The sequence below is a fragment of the Caretta caretta genome, chromosome 22, assembly GCF_965140235.1.
Source record: "Caretta caretta isolate rCarCar2 chromosome 22, rCarCar1.hap1, whole genome shotgun sequence".
NCBI lineage: Eukaryota > Metazoa > Chordata > Testudines > Cheloniidae > Caretta > Caretta caretta.
In genome coordinates this window covers 19,970,646-19,994,681 of record NC_134227.1, presented here as the reverse complement: position 1 = coordinate 19,994,681, position 24,036 = coordinate 19,970,646, and the positions used below count along the sequence as shown (strand labels likewise).

Here is a 24,036-nt window from a genome sequence, read left to right as displayed (position 1 = left end):
CTGTAATATTTCAGTGCAAGTATAAGGCCAATAGACCCCGGGCAGGCAGGATTGAACCGGGGACCTCTGGAGCTTAGAGCATGAGCTTCTACTACATGAGCTAAAAGCCAACTTCCTGTTAGCTAAGGCTGTAGAGCAGACTCATTTTATCTCTCTCTTTAAGTGGTCTTGGCAACACCAGTTGGGACAGACCACACGGAGAAAGTGTGTGGGTTACATACTTCCCCTAGCTGAGGAATTGCATCCCAAGCTTCAGAGTCTTTCCAGCTGAAATCCCAGACGAGCCCCCACTTGTAATGCCGACAGACCCTGGTTGTCCACGGGTGGGATTGAACCGGGGACCTCTGGAGTTTAGTGCATGAACCTCTACCGCATGAGCTAAAAGCCAAGTGCCTGTTAACTAAGGCTGTAGAGCAGACTCATGTTCTCTCGCACGCTGTAAGTGGTCTCGGCGCCACTAAATGGGGCAGAACACCACACCCAGAAGGTGTGTGGGTTACACAAGCAAAACATTTCATCACTAGCTTTTGATCCCAGCTCTGCAGTGACTAGATCTAGGTTTGAATATTAAGGTATTTTTATTGCAGAATGTTTTGGTTTTTTTGGAGAGCGGGGAGGTTTCAACACTGGAATTACTATGGGATTCACTTACCCACTTCCATTCCCCCTCCCTCTGTCCTTTCTAAGATTCTACCAGCCCAGCTTCCCATGTACCAAGGGATGGATTGGACTCTCGGTAGATGTGCACAAAGTACTCACGCTACGATGTCGGACTTCACCAGAATCAGGGCATGATTCTCACTTAACTCATGACTCTTGCACTGGTCCAGCAGACCCCTGCCAGAGTGGTGTGAAGGGGCTTTAGCATACCTGAGAATCAGGCTATCCGTGTTTTTCACGTTGTGTAACAAAATCAAAATTGGGCCCATTTTTGAAGAAAATTTCATTAAGGAGCAAAAGTATGTCCAGCAAATCTCTTGCCCCTTCTGCCAGTGCAAAATATACTGAGCCCTGGGTATATTCTCTGCTGTATGGTACTTGGGTTGAACAAAGCCAAACTTTCAGATAGCCACAGCTTAGAGCCATTGTGGAATCTGTCCAGTTTCTAGCAGGGGACACCTGGGCTAACACAGGCCCATGTGAATCAGAAACACACTCATTTTCTAAGCAGTGATTCATTTTTCATTTTTAAAAATATGCAACATTTCATGCTTTTAGCATTTACTTGATGCAAAACTAACCCTTTCATTGAAACTGCTAATGAAGTGAAATGTGGGATGGGGGAAAAATTCTGTGAAATCATTTTGAAATGGCCTCTGTTCTAATTCTCCAAGGGTACCCAGCTCCCCATCCAGGTGGACAGAAGGGGACCTCATTAGAGAGCAACACCTCTGTCATCTAGAGCTGTTTTTTTTTCCTACCAAAAAAAAAAAATCACTGAAAACGATTCATGTTCTTTTTTATCAAAATAATTTGGTCATTCTTCAAAAATCCAGACCCCAAAATGTTAGGCTTTAGTTGCCAAAAACTGAAAAGAAAAACAAACAAACCACATTTCAGGTTTGCAGTTTTTTGACAAAAACCCAAGAGCGTTTTTTTTTTTAAAAAGATGTTTATCATGAATTTTGTCAAGAAAGGCCATTTGCCATTAAATCTTTAGCCAGGTTCTTTGACTATTAACCGGCTCCTGGAGAAGTAAGAAGTAATGGACAGTGCAGTATGTCAATGCTTTATTGTAACCTTGCCTTAATGAAACGTTTCCAAAACAAAAGTTTCAACTAAACGTTTTGGACCCTTCTGCTGCACAAAGAGAGAGGCCTGAGTGTGCTGCCTTTGCAGATCTCATGGCCCCTTTGTCCTGGGGAGAGGGAGAGACTCATTGGAGCTAGGTTCCCCTTTATTCAAATCCACCATAAGCAGGCATCCTCCCTAAAAAAGCTCCTTGCCCCTTCCTGGGCTGAAGCTGCACCTCCGTATCATGGTATATTGGGGAGTAGCGTCTCCTTGGGACTCATTTGCAGGAGAGGCTATAAGAGCGACTCTTGCAAACCCGGGCTCAAGCCCTGATGTGCTGAGAAAACCTGGGGTCTGCTCAAGGACTTGATGGATTTTACTGTCTCTTTGATTTGAGAGCCAATGTGTTCTCCTTTCTGAATCAATTCCTGGCCTCTTTGCCAGCACCGACCCTCTGCAGTGCTTAATACCTCACCCTGAAAAATGCCTTTTCTATTGTTTTTAACCTTGTTAGCTACCATCAAATGTTTTGGAAGAGGTCCATTTGCTGTAAAATTATCCCGGGTTTTTCTCTCTGTTGCCCATGAGGATCCGTGGCAGGGTTCTAAGCCCCAGCTTAATAAACCGCAGTCTCATTGTCGGCTTGTGGTAATGTTTGCTTTTTCTACCCACTTGGGGGCTTGTGTGTGGCAGTGGGGATGTATCTAGCTGCAGCTGCTGGCATGCCTGTAGGCAGTGTGCATCCCCTCCCCTGCTCCTGTGTGATGTGTGATGAGTGAAGGAGGCCACACCTTCACAGATGGGGTGAGCTCTGCCCAGGGCTGAGAGAATCCCTGCATTTGTCACCACTCATCTCCCATTCAGGCGTAATCGATATATGTATTTCAACCTCTCTTTCATTTACAAACTCTTATTGAAACTCTGCTTCCTACCTGGATTTGTTCTCCAGAGAACTAAAGCAAATGTTTCTTAAACAGCTATGACCATCTTTGTTTCTGCTTGAATGTGTTCTGGTAGCGCTCCCCAGCCAGAGGTCCCAGAGGCTTTGAGCAGACGGACTTTTGAAGAACTGAAGGCAGCTATGAGTAATAATGAATGACTATAAGAGTAACAATAGCAGTTGTGTAGTGCTTTTTCATGTTCAAACCCTTTACAGATATTATCTAATTCATTAGTCTTCAAAGAGCCCTGTGCATTAAGATAGGTGTATTAGCATTGTTATCCTCATGTTACAAAATGGGAAACCATGGCAGAAAGATTAAAGCCAGCCTTAGCCACATAGCTACTGATTCAGGGTGTTTCAGATTTGAAATAATGGGGGCCTGCTATTCTAAGATGCTGAGTATCTGCACCTCTGGTTTTTTAATCATTTGTCATCTCTAGATAGACACCCAAAAACTTTTGGCATAAATGACTTGATTAAGGCCACCAGATGAATCCAAGCTGGGATTAATGGTCAGGAGTTCTTGGCTCCCAGTTCTGTGATCAGATCTCTCTCTGAAGTGTGCTCATTCCTGGAAAGAAAATATGGCACCAGTGTGTCCTCCCATTGAAGGTATCCTCTCTGCCATGGAGCCATATGCAATAGCAGGGGACATTCCATCAAAGGACCTTGCCTGGTAGCTCAGCTTGTAGCATAGTGCTCGGTCATGGATTTTGCATTCTTCATGCTACCACCTTCTCTTGGTCGTTCTGAATTCTGTGTGCCCTGGAGACTGAAGCCCTCTGTTTATTGTTATGGTTTAACCCAACCCTCTTTGCAACTCAGGGACTGGAACCCCTGTCCTGCATTTAAGATAGTTGTAAGAAGCCATTAAGCTCCTATATGTAACCAGGTAGTTGAAACAATAGGAGCAACGCCCAAAACACGAGCACTTGGCAAGGCTTGAGTGGAAGCTGATCCAAGGGGTTTCCCTAGGGACTGATACAGAAAGCACAGGGGCTAGGACATTGGGACGGTTTGTCTGGGTGTCTGTGAGAGAAACAGCAGAAAGGTGAGACACACTAAGAGAGAAGGCAGTGAGGAAGCACCAGATCTTGCCCCAGAAGCACTAGGAGTGTGCCCCTGAGGAAAAAAAAAGAGAGAGAGAGTGCTTTGGAGCAGAGTGTTGGCTGAAAGAGGCTTGCAGCTGTGGGCAAAGAAACTATATCCTGTTTGATTGAGGTCAGGAAAACAGGATTTTGTACATTCTTTGTAAATAAATAGGGTTGCATCATACTCTGACTACATTAGTTTCTCCCCTAACAGAAACAACCGACAGGGCCCAGAACTTTGGCTAACCACTCAGGTCAAGAAGGGGGAGGGGGGAGAGTGTAACAGTATTATCCTTAAAAAGAACAGGAGTACTTGTGGCACCTTAGAGACTAACAAATTTATTAGAGCATAAGCTTTCATGAGTTAGAGCCCACTTCATCGGATGCATAGAATGGAACATATAGTAAGAAGATAGATATATACACACAGAGAAGGTGGAAGTTGCCATACAAACTGTAAGGGCTAATTATCTGAAACCTGTCATTATTATCCTTGGAACAGCTGCACAACTTTTCCAAACCAACGTTCCTGCATGAAATAGGCTTCAAACCTGAGCTGGATGGACTGTGCTCTTGTGAATTGGGGAGTTCAGTCTCCATGGCCCATCCAATCCTTGGCTCATGCTGAGTTTGCCAGCAAAGGCATCAATTATTGCCAAGTGGGGTGATTTTTTGTGTGAGACTTGAAGACCTAAATAAATGGCCCTCTATTAGTTGCACTTAAACCAGTTGCCGTAACGTCTCGTCCCAGTCTTTGTTTCTCTAGTGAAAGGTCATCCTCTTTACCATTGTGGGACATGGTGCGTTGCTGCATTCTCACCATTACGGCTTTCCATTTGGTTTGTTAATTTAAGTTGGTCTGAGATTAAACTGCCCCAGAGCATCCCAGCTCTGTTGTTGACATGAACTCATCTGCATTTACAGCCAAATTAGTGCAAATAGAAAAGCCTAAAAATAGAAATTGGGGAAGCCCGATGAACAGGGATCTTCCTGCCATCTTCAGTACACAAAACTGTTGTTCTCCTGCTTGGCCTCTTATTCCCCTGGGAGCCTCTCTCCATCATCTGTGACATGGTTATTCTTCTAGGTATTATTTATTCATCTAGAAATAAATGGAACAAAACAGACATGGCCCAAGTGCAAACAACACACAGAAATAAGGCTAAGGATCTTTGCCCAACGCTTGTCCTTCCTAAGCATCAGGTGTGTGTGTAAGACTGAGGAAAATGTTTCCACAGCTGAGCAGCCTTTCACAGTTTGCTCAACAGTTCCAATGATCACAAAGGATTGCAGCTGCTTACACTCTGAAGGGAGTTCAGTACAGGAGAGGCAATGAGAGAGCTTTGTATTAGAGTGAGGGTAACATTATCAAAAGCATCTAGGTGACTTAGAAGCCTAAGTCCCATTTTCAAAAGTGACTTAGATGCTTAGGAGAATTTTTCATTTCTCAAGAACCATTTTGGGTAAAAAGTGTCGATTTTTGGTAAAAGTTTTCATTTTTGAAAAGCAGAAACTTTCTACCAAAACCTGAAGGTTTTTAATCAATGATTTTTTCTGGTTTTTCAATGAAAAAAAATGGAAATTTTCAACCTAAATGGAAATTTTCCACAATAAAACCCTTTTTCATTCAAAAAATTCTTTTGACAAAAAAAGGTAGATCTCAGCTTTGTCAGGAGCTTAGTTCAACCAGAAGAATAGAACATTACCTGGCAAAAACTAATGTGTTTTCATAATGGGCCAGAACCTCAGCTGGTGTCAATGGAGCCATGCTGATTTATTCCACCTCAGATTCTGGCCCAGTGTTTCTATGTTCCCCTTATCAGTACTGATAATAACCTGTACTTCTCACCCCAAAGCCCCTGAAATGTACATGGGTCCAATCAATCTAGAAGTCCTTATTTAGACAATGGAAGTTTTGTCTTCAGGACTGACCCACTAATAAAGAATATGAGAATCTCTTCAATACACTACCCGAGATCTGATACGTCCCTTAATCTGATAGTTGCAAAAGTTTCATCAGCCTTTGACTGGTGCTGGCTATTTGTATTTTACATAGCTGAGGGATGAAACCCATTACACAGCAAGAATTAAAGCAGCTAGAGTTTTAGCTCCTTAGGTCTCTCTATTCAAATATCAAATCAATTCTTGATTGATCCTTGTAGCTGCTGCTTGTGTCTCATGTGGTTGTGTTCTGAATGTATGCTGTTTTATTCAATGTTTGTTTGGTTGTGTCACTCTCCTAACTAATGCCACACAGGGCAGGTCAAAGCCATGTAGTCCAAGTCAATAAATTAAATGAGAATGTATTTTCAGGTTTCAGAGTAACAGCCGTGTTAGTCTGTATTCGCAAAAAGAAAAGGAGTACTTGTGGCACCTTAGAGACTAACCAATTTATTTGAGCATGAGCTTTCGTGAGCTACAGCTCACTTCATCGGATGCATGCCGTGGAAACTGCAGCAGACTTTATTTATACACAGAGAATATGAAAAAATACCTCCTCCCACCCCACTGTCCTGCTGGTATTTTCAGTCACTTCTGCTCATTGAAGATTTTAGTTGTTTAAGCAGGTGGAGATGCAGGTCAGACTGGCCCTATGTTGGCCAGATCAGATGTTAAGTAATATCGATACACAACACCCTGTGAGATGGTAGGTACTATTAACTTTACTATTAACTTTACATAACTCACCCAGTGCCACAGAGCAAGTCAGTGGCAGAGCCTCCTTTGCTGACAAAGACAAAATCTCTCTCTTTCCTCTGAAACAGAAGTGAGATATTAGTGGGAATCTAGTAATTACACCATTTCTGCCAGAATATATGCAGGGCAATCAAGTTCACTGGCTTCATGCAGGCTACCTGATGACTAATCTGCCTTCTTCCTGAGTTTATCCACCCTGAAACCAGATCTAGCTCCACGCCAAGGGGAAGCATCTTCTGTGATTAATTCTAATGTGCTATTGTATTTATTTGTAATAAAGACTTCACAACTTCCAGCCAACCAGCCCTGCAATAATCACTGGTGAATCAGAGCTGGGCACATGCTCCAAAAAAAAACCCCTTCCCCCAGAATCCATTCACATTTCTGAACGGATTTGCTTTGACCTTTCTCTGTTCACATTCTCTGATTAGTCTACTAGTGGGAGCTGGTAAGGATGTTGTTTGGGAGGTGGGCCCTGGGTCAGGGTGAGGGGATGTAGTGGGGCAGCAGGGGGGTTGTTGAATCTGGACTGGGACATGGGCTGCTGGGGTCTGGGGTAGAGAGAGAGGTTGCTGGGTTAAGTGGTGCTGGGCTTCTGAGAGGTGGTGAAGGTGCTTCCCTCAACTCTTCCGCGCACCTGCGCAGCAGTCTTCTCTGGGGCAGCACCACTTCACGAGCCTGTGGACAAGCTTCTCTTACAAGATGCTGAGAGCCTCCTGTGAGCTGCTGAGGACCCTACACTCCCATTGTACCCAGTGAGAGTTCTATTCTATTCTGATACCATGCTCATCATCTTAGTATCTGAGCACCTTCCAGCCGTAACTTAAGCAATGGGACGAGCACCTGTCAGGTGTTTATTGTGTCATCCATTCCCCAGGAAGAGGGAGACGTGTGTGCAGTGGAGTATTTTATTTGGAATTTTATGTGTGTATGTGTATGCACACGCAAAATTAACCAACAAGATCACTGCAGCACAGTGTACTTGCAGCGAAATGCTGACAAACAGTCTCCAGACAAAGAGTTAGTCAGACAAGCCAGTCAATGAGTAACGGCAAACCACAAATGGATTGAAGAAAATTGGGTTTTGCTTGTGGACAAACCCCATGAAAGAGGTGAAATTCACTCAATACTTATGGGGGGCGGTTGCAGGGGAGGTACACCCCATCAGCCCTTTAGGGCAGTATGGCCTCACAGCCAGAGTCACTAAGGCAGGCCTAGGCTCCAGGGCAGGAAGGTCTAGTAGCCAAAGTCTAAGTAGCAGCCCTTCTTCTCAGGGCAGTATGGCCCAGTGGCCAGAGTCTATGTAATGACCTTCAGCAGCCCGATTCATCTCCTCACTTGCCAGCAGTGTGTGCACATCAGGTCGGATGGAGTAGGGGGCCTGCACTCACTCTTCTCCACTGGGTCCTAACCCAGGACGCTAGGGAACCAACTGCGCACTGCTCGGTCTCAGTCACCCATTTCTACCATCCCATTCCAGGCCACCTCATACCCCATCTTCCAATGCAGGAGCTCCCACAGCAACCGCAGTCTAGCCTCTGTCAGCCTTGGCAGGGGTTCAGTAGAGACACCAACCTGGCTAGCATCAGCATCTGGTGCCTCCGGCAATCTCCCAGCAGGAGCCTGCAGCACACATCTGCTCTCATGGGTGGTCGGCCTAGACTGAGCGGAGCTCCTCCCTCTTGTACTGTAGTTCCAGTTGGAGCATGCCCAGCAGGGGTGAGAGTGTGTGGCTTCCTCAACCCATAGCTTGGAGTTAATCCCCTCTAGCCCAGTGTAGGTAGGTACACCCATTACAGGGGGTTCACAAATAATTTACAAATAATTCTGTGGGGTGTATACTGAAATTAATCATGGATAGTTCAAGACTAATGAATCTCACTATAAACTCTGTAGTACAGAGCCCCAGCTGATATAAATTGGCCTACAGTTTACATCAGGTGAGGATCTATATATTGCTAGTTTGGAAAAGATAGCATGTATTATTATCACAGACAAGAGTACGTGGAAGCCAACCCAAAGACTTTCATGAGGTCAACCATTGTTTTAATTCATGCCAAAATAAAAAGTTTTCTTTAATAAGAGTGAAAAATGTAATGACAGCAAACATAAATAAGACCATTAGAGGCAGCTAAAATATACCCCCATTGCCTTATTAAAGCCTGTAAATCAACCTGACTGTATTGAGTCACATGCAATGCCTTGGCACATAATAAATAATCAATGCTACCCTGGGAGTTTGTCCATACACAGTGCTCCCTCCAGTTATGAATTACCAAGTGATTGTTTTTCTGGAACTGAGTGTGGTTGCTTTTCTCTGAAATGATCAGATAGACCGCATATTTGTGAAATCACAGTAAAGCAGAAGAGGCTACAAAAGGACAAGCTATTTCTTGACCTCATGAGAAGCATAAAGAAAAGGAGTACTTGTGGCACCTTAGAGACTAACCAATTTATTTGAGCATGAGCTTTCGTGAGCTACAGCTCACTTCATCGGATGCATATTGTGGAAAATACAGAAGATGTTTTTATACACACAAACCATGAAAAAATGGGTGTTTATCACTACAAAAGGTTTTCTCTCCCCCCACCCCACTCTCCTGTTGGTAATAGCTTATCTAAAGTGATCACTTTCCTTACAATGTGTATGATAATCAAGGTGGGCCATTTGCAGCACAAATCCAGGTTTTCTCCCCACCCTCCCCAACAAACCCACTCTCCTGTTGGTAATAGCTTATCTAAAGTGATCACTCTCCTTACAATGTGTATGATAATCAAGGTGGGCCATTTCCAGAACAAATCCAGGGTTTAACAAGAATGTTTGAAGGGGGGGTAGGAAAAAACAAGGGGAAATAGGTTACCTTGCATAATGACTTAGCCACTCCCCCCCCTTCTCAGACGTTCTTGTCAAATCCTGGATTTGAGCTTATGCTCAAATAAATTGGTTAGTCTCTAAGGTGCCACAAGTACTCCTTTTCTTTTTGCAAATACAGACTAACACGGCTGTTACTCTGAAACATGAGAAGCATAAAGATTCAAATAAATAATCCTGTTCTAAGTGCTGTTCATCTGGGAATTAAATACCTTTTTTTTTTGAGGGGGGGGGGAAAGGGTGGTAAAAGTTGGAATAAAAATATACTAAGGTTTGACCCTGTTGAAGCAGAAATCAGATTGCTTTAGACATACTGAAATGACACTATATAACGCCTCCTTTAACAGGAGTTGGCTAGCAAAATTTTCCTAAGAAAAGGCAACTCATTTAAACGTTTCTGAGTCTTATGCTGAAGGTGCCGAAGGCTCTGTTATGAATCTGGCTACCTCCGGGATAATGTATAAATAATGTATAGTTATTTTAGTATAAAATGCACAAAGGGACACTATTTTAAACAAAGGCATAAAAACGAAAGAGTTCCTTGAATTCAGCCTGAGGCTCAGTCAAGATCCAGATCCTCTTTGGTTGACCACTTTCCACAAAGCTGAATAAATGCTTTTTAAAAGCCTCCTCAAAGAGCTGGGCAATGTCTTCAAAAAATGTAGTTTTTAATGCGTCTATTAAAATAGTGCAACAAAAGGTTATCCTGGCAGCACTTTTATCACCCGGTCTTTGCATTTTAACAGAGCATCAAGAGGAAAAGTCTCTGGATAATCGGAACTAATTCCCCTTCCTATCCTCAGGATACAAGGATCTATCTGTCTGTCACCATGAGTATTGTTCTCCCGCTTCACCCAAGAAATTAGCCAGTATTCAGGGCCTAACTAGGTTTGTTTTCGGATAGTAGGCGAAATTGAGGAGGGGAGTCAGGTATTTCTTTAATTTGATGCAAACTAAGTGCGGTGTCTGTGAACGCAGTAGAAACAAACGGCAGGAGCCCAGGTCCTGGGTCAGAAATCCGCCGGTGCCTTTCCCCCAAGCACTCGGCTCAGAAGCTCTGCCCCGTGGCTTCAACCCAGGGCCATGCTCACAGCTGCTTCTCCTGCCTCCCCCCGGCTTGTCTGTCCCTTTCACCCGGGGCTCGTCTCCACTGCAATGTTCGCTCACGGCGTAACTCCGTTTTTGCCCCTAACCTGACTCCTACCCCACCGCCCCCGAACCTGCCGCTTTAGTCCAGTGCTTTAAGGTGGAGCTCGCTGGCTCGTTTGGAGGGCCCGGGGGGGAGGTGGGGGGAGAGAGAGGCTCACAGGCTGCCGAAACTTGAGCTCGTAACCCGGTGGGGAGGCAGCCGCTGGAGTCACGCCCGCTCCGCCAGTGCCCTGCTCCGCTGTCGTACTGCAAGGGGCCCCCAACAAGCCACCTGGTCCAGTCCCCGGCCCCCAAGGCGGGAGGCGGTAATAACGAGACCATTCATAGCCCCCGCCGCGGGCAACCAGCCCCTGCCTTTGCCAGCCTCCTGGGGACGGGGCGGGGGGACTGCTGGCCACCTGACCCAGCTTCTGCTCAGGCCTTGCCAGGCTGGCCTTTGGGCGCTCACTCAGCCAAGGGGGCACTGAAGTGCTCCCGTCCCTGGGCTGGGCTGCAGGGTGCTCGGCGCAGGCCTGGGCAGTGATGGCCTCTGGCGCCTGCCCTGGCCTGTGTCCCGGCCCCTGTGCAGCTGTCTCTGGGGGTGAGCTCCGGCCGCAGGGGCTTGTGCCGCAGGGCTGCAGCACGCCGGGGGGCGGCTCCCTTCCCGCCGGCCCGGGCCCGCTGCCCGGCGGGGTAGGGCAGCCGCGGGCGCTGGCGAGCCCAGAGCTCGGCTCCGCCTCCCGCCCCGGCTCGCCGCGGAGCTGTCCAGCGCTGGGTGCTGAATCCGCCGCTCGCCGCTGCCGGAGCGCGGCTGGCTCGGCTCGGCGCAGCCCTGCCGCTCCCCTGGCCCCCGCTCCTCCCCGCTGCCCGGCCCGGCCGCCCCCGGAACAGCCCGGGCTAGGGGGGCTTGGCAAGTTCAGCCAAGCCCAGCCCGGAGCCTGCTGAGCCCCGCGAGCTGCGGCCGCTCGCTGCCCCTTCGGCCCCCGGGCTCGGAACTGCCCGCCTCCCGCCGCCAAGGCTGCACCCTGTCTCGCAGCCACGGCTCTGGCGGGAGGAGGAGCTGCCCGGCAGCCTCACGCCCAGGGGACTGCAAGCGGAGAAAGCCCGGCTCCGCTGAGATCCGAGGGGGGAAACTTTGCTACTAGCCGCGTAAACCAGAAAAAGTGCAAGAGAGAATATTTACCAGGTCCTAGGGCAGGGGAGCAGCAGCTGACCCGAATCCCTTGCAGTGCATTTTGTTTAGTGTGTGTGTGTGTGGGAGAGACAAAGGACTGCTTTATTCCACAGCCACTCCGCGTCTGGGCTGCTGGAAACTGACATACTGCTTCCGCCTTTGCACAGCGCTTCACCGAGCCCTGGGCAGCGACAGGAAAGCTTTGCTCCGAAGTCAGATTCCTGACAAAACCCTGACACCCCCCAAAGCGTGAAGCTCTGGCAGTGGCTGACTCAGTTTCGCTCGGCAATAACAGCACGTCCCCCACCAGCGATTCCTGCTTTGTTGGGGTTACGCTCCTGTGTGTTCAGGAAAAGTGCCAATGAAAATGGAAAAGTCTGGCGGCAGGCTCTGAAAAGGGTGGGAGAAGCCACGGAGGAGAGTGGTGCTGTTGTGGATATACAGGACAAGAAGTGTTGCCCTCTCTGCTCCAGTGAGTCGTATGGCTTGAAGGTAAGACTTCTTTTTTTTCCTTCTCAAATAATATGGATGGTACAGATACCATGAGGAGGAGATGGACAGGCAGAGCTAAGGTTTGGACTGGGGGTTTTACTTTATTTCTCCAAATTTCAAAACTGCAGTGAAAATTCTCTTCTCAATTTGAATCAACCCCCACACCCCAGCAAAAACCTAATTATTCATGATTCCCCCCCACCCCGTTTTCAACCAGCTCGATGGATAAACCACAGTAAGATGCACTTATTGTTGCCAAAGGAACACACTGTTCTCATTAGAAGTGTAATGCTTAATTTCTCTCTCACACACATGAAACAAACCAACAGGGCAAACTCCCAATGAAAATGCTTAGACAGAGAACACATTTAGGGTTCACTCTGGCCCCCTGGATGCTGCTGTCATATCCCAAAGATAAAATTCTAGGTTTTTAAGGAAAAAGGTTTTTTTTCCCCTTATGCCACTTTGTATTTTACCTCAAGTCAGAGCCACATCATCCCTTATTTATTTCTCAGCACAATAAATGAGGCAGATCTTTAGGATGAATAATCTTTTTGAATGATGGAGGGGGGAAGTTGTCTTCTTCACCTTTTCCTGAATGAGGTTGGAAAAACAGATTGTTAAAGCTATTTCCTCGAAACATTGACAGTAGTTGTTGTGGACAATTTACAGTGGCTTGTGGGGAATGAACCAGTCTTCCCTGTTATGTTGATACTTATGTCTCTGCCACTCTGCTATGGGCTTCATCTGACTTCAATGGGAATCTTTCCCGTGACCTCAGTGAGAGTTGTATTGGGCCCTATCTGCTGCATTCCTGATAGAGCATTTTTGGCCAAGTTGCTGGGTGTAAATGGGTTATACACAGGTGGCCCTTCCTTGTACACTACAATTAAATCTCGGTCAGGGTAGTCAAGATGTAAGATATGGAGCAAAAGTACAAACAGTATGTTAGGATGTGGATTATGCTCTGCTGTCCATACAAGCAAAGTTTAATAATTTACAAATAACCAACTAAGAAATGATACTATCCCTTGCCAACACAGGTTACAGGTGTAGTTCACTGCAGAAGACATTGAATACATTTTTAGCATCTACACATTTGATTTAAGTGTCATTCCTTAGTCACCCCATGGTCTTAACAATGCACAGGCTTATATTAAACATTTACTTTGGAAAGAATAAAAATACGTATGGGTTGCTCCTAGCCACTCAAAATAAGTTGGCCACTTATTTGTGCTACTGCTCTTTCCCTAAAAGAGGAAAGTGTGATAAGCAGTTTCTGAGTAGCATTGACCAAATCTGACCAGTTTATTGCTGGGGTATATTCTTTTTCCATTCTGTCCGCTTCATTTTCACATCTCTGGAAATTCTGTTATCTCTGAATCTCCATTCTTCACCTTGCCTGCATCCTAATCAAAAACTGTTCACCTGAAAGCAAACTTTTCTTAAATTACTCCTGTGTTCATTTATGAACAAAGTGAATCTCTGTCACAGGCTCTGTCCCTGTAGTGAAAGGCACAGATGAGCTACAGATTGAGAGCATTAAAAACAATTATACTGGTGAAAGTCAGGCAGAATAACTCTTAAAGTCATTGGAATTACACTGGTCTAGGGTTTGGCAGAATCCCTCTTATTGGAGTTTCTGTTTCTACTCACACCTAAGTTAAACACGTCTAAGTTTCCTGTGTGATGTATCACATAATTCCATGATATGTCACACTAAGTGCCATATGTATGTGTATACACACACACACACCCATGTGCATGATAGTCTGACATTTCAGATCATATTCAGGCATATCTTTATGCCCACATGCATGGTGTGTATATGCACAATATGGCTTCAGCATGACATGCCACATTAATCTTATGAGATACTTCATGGAATGATCTGACACCCCTTTGTTACCGTAAGGATTACTGCAGGATCTTAGCTATTGTTCCAGAATGAGGGTAACATGTTACCACTTAAAGAACAGGGGGGCTTTATGCACAGCTGCTGTTTTAAGACCTTGGATGTGGTTAGAATTTTTTAAACCATTGGTATCTTCTGAAAAGAAGATTTTTCTTCATACTTCAGACAGATTCACACAAACCCCCACAGAAACAGAGTGACTCTGGGTTAATATTCAGTACCATTTATAGGGTGGTCAATATACACTGACTACTGAAGCAAACAGCTCACATTTTATTCATTTATTCACATTTTATTCATTTATAGTGTCATTTACAAGATGTGTTAAAGGCAGGATTGTGCAACATGGCCTAGATGCCTGTGAAAGAGTAGTCAGAGGGTATAAGGATCTCTGGCCCCCTTATATGGGCTACCCAGGTCCAGGCACATACACATTTGCCAGAATCCTCATTTAACTTACTGCTTCCTGACTGGGACAAGTGGCCAGGGGATGACTCCTGCTTTTTGGTCACTGGCTGGAGTAGCCAAGTCCACAAAGAGGAAGATGGTAATCTGCTGCTGCTATAGACCAGTGGTGAACAACAACTAGTGCCTAGGAAAATGCAGGAGGGGAGCTGAGGCTGACAGGGTTGCCCCAGTCAATGCCTCCATGGGCTACTCCTGCAGTAATGCAATTCTGTGCAGGGTTTTGCCAAAAGCCACAATCTAACCCAAAGCAGTTCTATACTTGCTCCTCCTTTATGAGCAGAGGCAGCAGGATTTCCAAGTATTCTTTCCAAGGTGTGTCTTGGAATCAGTGATTTGTCAGCACAGGTGGCTTCCAGAGGTCCAAAAGTCTTGAAACGTCTCTCATGTACACCCGTGTAAATCAGGAGTGAACCAATTGAAATGAATGGAGTTACAGCAGTATAGAAGTGGACCCAGTATCTCCAGTAACTCATTAGAGCAAAGATGAACTTCCACATATACCCAGAGATATCACGAAGGCACCGTAGCTTACTTCCTCTTCAGTCTTTATACACTAGGAAGGAAGCAGGTAGAATAATTAAACAAAGCCTTTCCATCTCAGCTGTAACATCAGAAGCTTAAATTCTCATCTGAATAGGACAATTGGTTTGGCAGTTGGCTTCAGTGGATCATTGTCACGGGATGGTTAGCACCAGAACCATGACTGGGTCCCTACCAAATTCACAGCCATGGAAAAAAAACAAAACAAAACACACATCATGGATGGATGTGAAACCTGGTCTTGGGTGCTTTTACCCTATACTACACAGATTTCACATGGGAGACCAGCATTTCTCAAACTGGGGGTCCTGACCCAAAAGGGAGTTGCAGAGGGGTCACAAGGTTATTTTAGGAGGGTCACGGTATTGCCACCCTTACTTGTGTTGCCATCTTCAGAGCTGGGCAGCCGGAGAGAGAGTGGCAGCTGCTGACTAAGGGCCCAGCTCTGCAGGCAACAGCAGAGAAGTACGGGTGGCAATACTCTACCAGGCCATCCTTATTTCTGTGCTGCTCCCAGGCAGCAGCCACCACTCTCCAGCCAGCCAGCTCTGAAGGCAGCGCAACCACCAGCAGCAGCGCCAAAATAAGTACAACCCCCGCCACACCCCCCCCTTTATACGGTCATGAAAGTTACTATTCTAAAAATCCTGTGACTGAAATTGACCAAAATGGACTGTTAATTTGGTAGGGCCCAAATCTTGACTATTGAGCAGCTACAAGCTAATTAGACCCTCCCTTCTACTCCCTCAATCCAGAGTCAGTTTAGTCATTAATGGTCTCATTCTCCACTGTCCTGCACCTTGTCCAGCCGTTTGCACCTGAGCCAAGTGTAGCCTCTTTTTAAATTGAATGAGCAGTTTGGTGTTAAACCAGAGTGGGGATTCAGCTCCTGTTACAGTTTCAAGCTCAACAGGGTGAAAACCACCTTCAGTGGTTCTCACATCGGGAGGCTCCTTGACCACACAAAGACCAAGGACAGTGACCACAAACACAATCACAGGTATAAGTTACTGTACTAACAGGTTTTATTAAGGAAATAATTAAAATGACAATCACCCATTGGTGTGAAATGCTACCAAATCAGCATTTTAACATTCAGTTTGCATAGATGTAAATAGGGTGAATGAAATAGGGTGCAGAGCAACAGAAAAGTCAAACCCTCTATTTTCTCTAATAAAGCAGACATAATAGGAAAATTATGGGAGGTGTAGCATGTTCTCTTCTTTAGCTTCTTTCATAGGAAGGTAAAAGTTAAGGGACTCACCTCCCTATTCAATTTTATATCTTTAAAGGAAGGTTTGGAGTTTCATAGAGTAATATTCTGATTTCAGAGGCAGCTTGGAATGAAATCTTTCAATCCCTTTCCATTTAAGGATCAACACACACCTTACTCTCAGAAGCAGTTATTGTCTTGGATGCCTCAATTTTGATTCTTCAACATTTTATTCATGTGCGTTGGTCATACCACGAAACCTCATGCTATTGGAAGGAGAATCTTTAATCCTATTGGACAGATAACAGTCTCTACTTCAGATAACAACCCAGATGGTCCTTTGAGTGGAGGATCTAGATACACCCAGATATGGATTGACTTATGTCAAAGCTTCCCTCAGTCTCTACCATTGGCATCCAAAAGTGTTAATAGGAACTCTTTACTGTAGCCAATTTGAAATAGTTGGTTCCACAACACAGAACATCCAGTTATGGGAAAAAAAATCTCCAGAAGAGACTAGAATATTAAGCTACATGGGAACCTATTTACAAACTTTGCAGAAACAGAGACTAGCACTTATAAGCCTGATCTCCTTGCTTCCTGGTACAGCATAGCAGCCAAAGCATGTTCTTGCTTTATCCTGCACATGCTAATGCTAAATCTACCCTTCTCTCTGACCTCTCTTCACCTAAGCTACCTTGTCATTTTAAACTTAGTGGATGAACACTGCTTACTTGGGCCCTGATATAGCAAAGCATTTAAGCATGCACATAACATCAAATGCATGAGTAGTTCTCTATGCACCATCCTATAGGTAGGAGTGGGACTGAAATGTGCCTTGACCTTGTATTGGTCCTCTGAACAGGGGTGAATTTCAGCCCCTGTGCATTGATTTCTTATTAGTGTTGCAAAATCTGTAAGTGATATCAGTTTCTCACTTTTTGTGCAACAGATATTTAAACAAGTTTAAGATGACAGGATAAGGGAAGGGAAGCAGTACACTGGATTCTAAACAAATTCAAGACAAAGTTTGGAGAATTAGGAGCTGCACTGGAGAGATTTGACTGGGGTCTGATTCTCCCATGCACTGAAACTTACATGGAAAAGCTTTTAGCATCCACAGTTGTTCTGGCTAATTCTTCAGTAACACACAAATAAGCTTGATTAATTTGACTCTCCAGCATGCTGCTAACTAGATTCTAAAGGAGAAGGCAACTGTTTAAGTCTTATCAAAGGCATCACTCCTTAAGCTGTTAACAAAACCAACCAATATTCAATCTAAAATGGTTGCTAATAAGTATTAACTCCTCTTTCAATTGTTCCACATCAGTCATGTTTTCCTCTTGCTGTCCCTCATGTACATATTTTTAGCTTCATTATTTCTTTGAAGATGTGCCTGAGTGATCTGTTACTTATCTGCTTGTACATACCTCACAATTATCTTCGTGGGTATCTCTCTCCATCCCCCTGGAATGGTTTTATTTCTGGTTTACTCTTCTCTGATGCTTTCCATGTGGGTGGCAGCATGTTCTTTATCGAAAGAGAGAGACACATGATTAGTCCATTCAGAAAATGTAAATGCAGCTGTGTGTGTTATGCAGTATTGGACAAAAAAAGCAGCAACAAAGCCAGTCAATAAGACACAATGTTAAGCCCTATAGGTAGTCCAGAGTAATCATGACTTGTCACATTTTAAGTTCCCAGTGGCTTTAAATTAACCTGCTGAATCTGTGTAAAAAACTGTTTCATGACAGCTTATCAGGATGCAGTCCAAAATTAGCTGAATAAGTGAAATGCATTGAGTGTGCCTGGGCTTTGTAACCAAAATTAATTTTGATTCATAGCTCCTTATCTGTTGTGTGTGGTTTCATTTATCCCAAACCTCAGTCCTACAATTGCAAATGCTGCTGCTTTACAGGTTTCAAATGTTGAAGTATTTTTCATTGAAAAATATGCAGTAAAATAAAATACACATTTCAAGAGACTAATACCATGGATGTGTAATCAAAATTATACAGAGAGGTTGCAGTGCATCGGTCAGTGTTACAAAATGGAATTAGTGTTAATGTATTCACATTCCCTTGAATGCTAGAACTCAGTCACATTTACTAACTCATATCACACCATCTAAATTACCATTGTGCACTGGTTATTCACCCCACAAATACGTGGGATTCCTTATCAGAATTTATCAATTTAAGATTCTGATTATCTTGAGAACTCATCTGGCCTCTGTTACTGCAGTATCTGAGCACTGCAAGTCTTTAAGGTACTTATTGTGGTGAAGTACTGTTATTCCCATTGTAAAGATAGGAAACTGGGGCACAGAGAGGGCAAGTAACTTACCCAAGGACACACAGAAAACCTGTAGCGGAGCAGGAAACTCAAACTAGGTGTCCCATGTCCTAGATTAGTGCCTTGACCACTTTTTCCTCACGTTCTCAGACCTGGATCCCTCACTCCCTATTTAGGGACCTAAATAAAAGTGACCCAGTTTTGAGAAGTAATGAGTTCTCACAAATCTCATTGCTATTATTAGTGGGAGCTACAGATGGCCTAGGCCATTTATTTGGGTGCCTAAATGTAGAGTTAGGAGCCTAATTTTAGACATCCAAGCTTGAAAATGTTGGCCTATGAAAATTATGGTTAAATTTAAAGAAACAGTGATAAGGACACCATTCCTGTCCCCCATCTAAAATCAGAGTCATGCTGTTAAACAGCAAGAGTCACTTTTTCCTAGGATACAAGCATCCAGCTGAATATTTGTATTCTCCCTGGGGTTAAGGAAGCTTGCAATATGTGTTTGCAACTGAACAGATACTTCACCTCACAATGACACCAAATGAATGTGTAAGCGCCTTATTTAAAGTTTCTAAATTATATATGGATAGGAATAATTAAAGCTTTTTAATTAAGGAAATCAACAAGTCAACACCAAAATCCCTACGTTAAGGAAGAGTTCTGCAAATTAGTATTATGCTTATTATTTTGTTCTGTGTTTGTAAGGAACCTAGCACCATGGGGTCCTGGTCCAAGACTGAAGTGCCTAGGCCTACTGCAATGTGAACAACCAACAATTTCTGAAAGTAGTAGTGTTTATTTACAGTTGCACAGAAGTACCCATTGTCCTAGCTGCTGTGAAGACTTGAGTAAAAACACTGTGATCCAAAGGCTCACAAAATAGTTTTAAAATAGTATTTTAAAACTATTTGTTGTGGTAATGCTAGCATGTGGATAGGTGTAACTGGTAGAGATAAAGTTATTTAATGGAAAGATTCCCCTTGGCTTCACTGAAAGTTGGACTAAGCCCTTAGATGTGGGGCCAGATCCTCAGCAAGTGTAAATCAGTGTAGTTGCACTGACTTCAATAAAGATTGGCCCCTTTTAAACGAGATGAGGATCTGGCCCAAGCTTTGTAGGTTTCATTCACATCAGGTATTTTCCCAGCTCTGGATGGTTGCTAAATGAGCTTTTCTTCACTTCACTGTCATGTTCTTTAAAACGTTGCTTCATAGTCTATCCTTTATATTTCTCCAATTTCATGAATTGTTTTAAATTGCTGAGTGTAAAGCAGCCCCCTGAGAGTCTCAATGATTGTTCATTTGGCATGTCTGTTTCCAGCAGGATATGCGCCAATTAAGAGGATTTGACTGTCCTTGTCAAAGAAGGACACATCCCTATGGGGCACATCTGGGATGTTAGAGGAGTCTCTTATTTCCAAAGGCAGTTTTCAAACTCTTGATCATAATGTTGTTCCTGAAGTGTTGCAACTACTCAGGCTGTTTGAAATTTTCTGTCAAAACATTTTCTCCCCATGGAAAACTGGCTTTTGGCTAAATGAAAAATTTAAGGAAAGTTTCTGCTTCCCTCAAAAAATTTTCATATTTCATCAGAAAACTGAGACCCCCTTCCCCAAAAAGTTTCAACTAAACTCTTTTTGCTCTTTGGCAGTTTTGGGGTGACATTTTTCAGTTTTCATCCCTGGAATAATTGGTTTTCTGGTTTCCCAACCTGTCACCAAAAAGTCAAGATTTTTGGTTTCCAACATTTTTTAGAATACAACACTATCCATTTCCACTTGCAAAATTGTGGAAAAAATGTAGCCCATGCCACATTGATGAGTAATCATTACAGGTGAAAGAGCATTTGCACATGTGGGGCTTTCATTTATCTGTGAATTCCTTATTCTTTGTATCCTGGAGATATTGTTTACTTGTCTGCAGGCAGCTCTTCCCACTGCCAATTAAGATTCTACACATACAGATGTGGAGAAGAATGTCGTTCTCCAATTGCTTTACTGATTCAAACAAAACTATTGAGTATTACCCACAGCACAGTCAATGGACATTGCCAAGCTCCAGTCCTGTTCTTATCTTATTAAATGTAAGAGTGGTAGCTTTACTTGCTTTTAGGATATCCATCTCTGCAATGTGACATGGGACAGATGTCCCAAGCTTCGTCAGAACAAATAATATATATGGAAAGCCCCTGGGGCCAAAATAAATAGAAAGGCTTGAGGGGAGCATAACTGATGTGCTCATGCAAAATCAGTCTGGAGCCTGTGAACCATGGCAGCTAAACAGGATACGTAGGGAACTTTGAGACTGTTTGGTTAATCACATATGAAGACTTTAACCTTTAAGTCCAAGTTACTCCCACCTTGTGTCATTTTGGTGCTACATAGGACATTGTATGGAGACTCACTCCAGATATTAGTGGGATAAGTATCCACAACTGACCTCATTACTGGAGGTCTCAAAGACACCAAGGGCTGAATAGTCCAGTGGAGTTAATGGAGCTAGGCAGATTTACACCAAACTGGGAATCTGGCTCTTTTTTTTGACAAATTTAGACAAATTTTTGCCCTCCCACTATAAACCTTTGTTTAAACATTTTCCAGACCAAGGAAGCATTGCACTTGAGAGGAACCTCACCAGTATTTTTACAGAGTTAATTAGCTGTATGTAAATTTAGAAGATCATGAGACTCTTCCTGCAGCTATCAGATGTATTTCACTGCAAAAATCAAATCCTGGTAACTGCCATATTGTGTTTGTCAGGACTGAGCTCCAATGGGAAGATGCAGGGAGCCAGGAGTGTAATAAGAAAAGGAATACTTGTGGCACCTTAGAGACTAACCAATTTATTTGAGCATAAGCTTTTGTGAGCTACAGCTCACTTCATCGGATGCATACTGTGGAAAGTACAGCAAATCTTTTTATACACGTAAAGCATGAAAAAATGGGTGTTTACCATTACAAAAGGTGTCCTTTCCCCCCCACCCCACTCTCCTGCTGGTAATAGCTTATCTAAAGCGATCACTCTCCTTACGTGTATGATAATCAAGGTGGGCCATTTCCAACACAAATCCAGGGTTTAAACAAGAACGTCTGAGGAGGAGGGAGGGGTAGGAAAAAACAAGGGGAAATAGGCTTGAATAGAGACTGGGAGTGGCTAAGTCATTATGCAAGGTAACCTAAGTTAATTGTATCCAATTTGCAAATGAATTCCAATTCAACAGTCTCTCGCTGGAGTCTGGTTTTGAAGTTTTTGTTGTAATATTGCAACTTTCATGTCTGTAATTGCGTGACCAGAGAGATTGAAGTGTTCTCCGACTGATTTATGAATGTTATAATTGACATCTGATTTGTGTCCATTTATTCTTTTATGGAGAGACTGTCCAGTTTGACCAATGTACATGGCAGAGGGGCATTGCTGGCACATGATGGCATATATCACATTGGTGGATGTGCAGGTGAACGAGCCTCTGATAGTGTGGCTGATGTTATTAGGCCCTGTGATGGTGTCCCCTGAATAGATGTGTGGGCACAGTTGGCAACAGGCTTTGTTGCAAGGATAGGTTCCTGGGTTAGAGGTTCTGTTGTGTGGTATGTGGTTGCTGGTGAGTATTTGCTTCAGGTTGGGGGGGCTGTCTGTACGCAAGGACTGGCCTGTCTCCCAAGATTTGAGAGAGAGAGTGTTGGGTCATCCTTCAGGATAGGTTGTAGATCCTTAATAATGCGTTGGAGGGGTTTTAGTTGGGGGCTGAAGGTGACGGCTAGTGGCATTCTGTTATTTTCTTTGTTATGCCTGTCCTGTAGTAGGTGACTTCTGGGTACTCTTCTGGCTCTGTCAATCTGTTTCTTCACTTCAGCAGGTAGGTATTGTAGTTGTAAGAATGCTTGATAGAGATCTTGTAGGCGTTTGTCTCTGTCTGAGGGGTTGGAGCAAATGCGGTTGTATCGCAGAGCTTGGCTGTAGACAATGGATTGTGTGGTGTGGTCAGGGTAAAAGCTGGAGGCATGTAGGTAGGAATAGCGGTCAGTAGGTTTCCCTGTATAGGGTGGTGTTTATGTGACCATTGGTTATTAGCACCATAGTGTCCAGGAAGTGGATCTCTTGTGTGGACTGGACCAGGCTGAGGTTGATGGTGGGATGGAAATTGTTGAAATCATGGTGGAATTCCTGAAGGGCTTCTTTTCCATGGGTCCAGATGAAGATGTCATCAATATAGTGCAAGTAGAGTTGGGGCGTTAGGGGACGAGAGCTGAGGAAGCGTTGTTCTAAGTCAGCCATAAAAATGTTGGCATACTGTGGGGCCATGTGGGTACCATAGCAGTGCTGCTGATCTGAAGGTATACATTGTCCCCAAATGTAAAATAGTTATGGGTAAGGACAAAGTCACAAAGGTCAGCCACCAGGTTTGCCGTGACATTATTGGGGATAGTGTTCTTGATGGCTTGTAGTCCATCTTTGTGTGGAATGTTACATCCCGAGTGGCCAGGATGGTGTTATCAGGAAGATCACTGATGGATTGTAGTTTCCTCAGGAAGTCAGTGGTGTCTCGAAGGTAGGTGGGAGTGCTGATAGTGTAGGGCCTGAGGGAGTCTACATAGCCAGACAATCCTGCTGTCAGGGTGCCAATGCCTGAGATGATGGGCGCCTAGGATTTCCAGGTTTATGGATCTTGGGTAGTAGATAGAATATCCCAGGTCGGGGTTCCAGGGGTGTGTTTGTGCGGATTTGATCTTGTACTTTTTCAGGGAGTTTCTTGAGCAAAATGGCAAGTCTTTTGGTAACTCTCAGTGGGATCAGAGATTAATGGCTTGTAGAAAGTGGTGTTGGAGAGCTGCCGAGCAGCCTCTTGTTCATATTCCGACCTATTCATGACGACAACAGCACCTCCTTTGTCAGCCTTTTTGATTATGATGTCAGAGTTGTTTCTGAGGCTGTGGATGACATTGTGTTCTGCACGGCTGAGGTTGTGGGGCAAGTGATGCTGCTTTTCCACAATTTCAGCCCGTGCATGTTGGCGGAAGCACTCTATGTAGAAGTCCAGTCTGCTGTCTCGACCTTCAGGAGAAGTCCACCTAGAATCCTTCTTTTTGTAGTGTTGGTAGGGAGGTCTCTGTGGATTAATATGTTGTTCAGAGGTGTGTTGGAAATATTCCTTGAGTCGGAGATGTCAAAAATAGGATTCTAGGTCACCACAGAACTGTATCATGTTCGTGGGAGTGGAGGGGCAGAAGGAGAGGCCCTGAGATAGGACAGCTGCTTCTGCTGGGCTAAGAGTATAGTTGGATAGGTTAACAATATTGCTGGGTGGGTTGAGAGAACCATAATAAGGTGTGTGAAGAGGAACATGTGCTTACCACACTGCTTTAATCTACTTTCTCATCAGCTCTGAAGGAACATAAAGGTCTCCTGCTTGAAGCTTAACAGTTCACCAGTGTCCCCCCATGCTTAGGTTTGGGCTTCTATGCTGGAGTC

The 24,036-nt window shown here is 44.3% G+C and overlaps 1 protein-coding gene and 1 long non-coding RNA gene across 5 annotated transcripts in view; one reads left to right on the top strand and one right to left on the bottom strand.

Annotated features, from left to right (window-relative positions):
* Positions 1 to 4,081: 4,081 nt before the first annotated feature.
* LOC125625456 (uncharacterized) lies at positions 4,082 to 11,913 on the bottom strand. The gene is made up of 3 exons (XR_007353558.2): positions 11,649 to 11,913; positions 6,457 to 6,524; positions 4,082 to 4,870 (listed from the first exon to the last, which is right to left on the bottom strand). It is a non-coding gene; the product is annotated as an uncharacterized LOC125625456 (long non-coding RNA).
* Positions 11,914 to 11,992: 79 nt separating this feature from the next.
* The window catches only part of DRD2 (dopamine receptor D2), a 67,521-nt gene continuing 55,477 nt past the window's right edge, over positions 11,993 to 24,036 (top strand). For 2 of the 4 annotated variants that reach the window (XM_048827578.2, XM_048827577.2), the window contains exon 1: positions 11,993 to 12,131. The gene's annotated coding sequence lies outside the window, so the exon portion shown is untranslated. The remainder of the gene's footprint in view (positions 12,132 to 24,036) is intronic. The other 2 variants (XM_075122197.1, XM_075122198.1) reach the window with 2 other exon arrangements.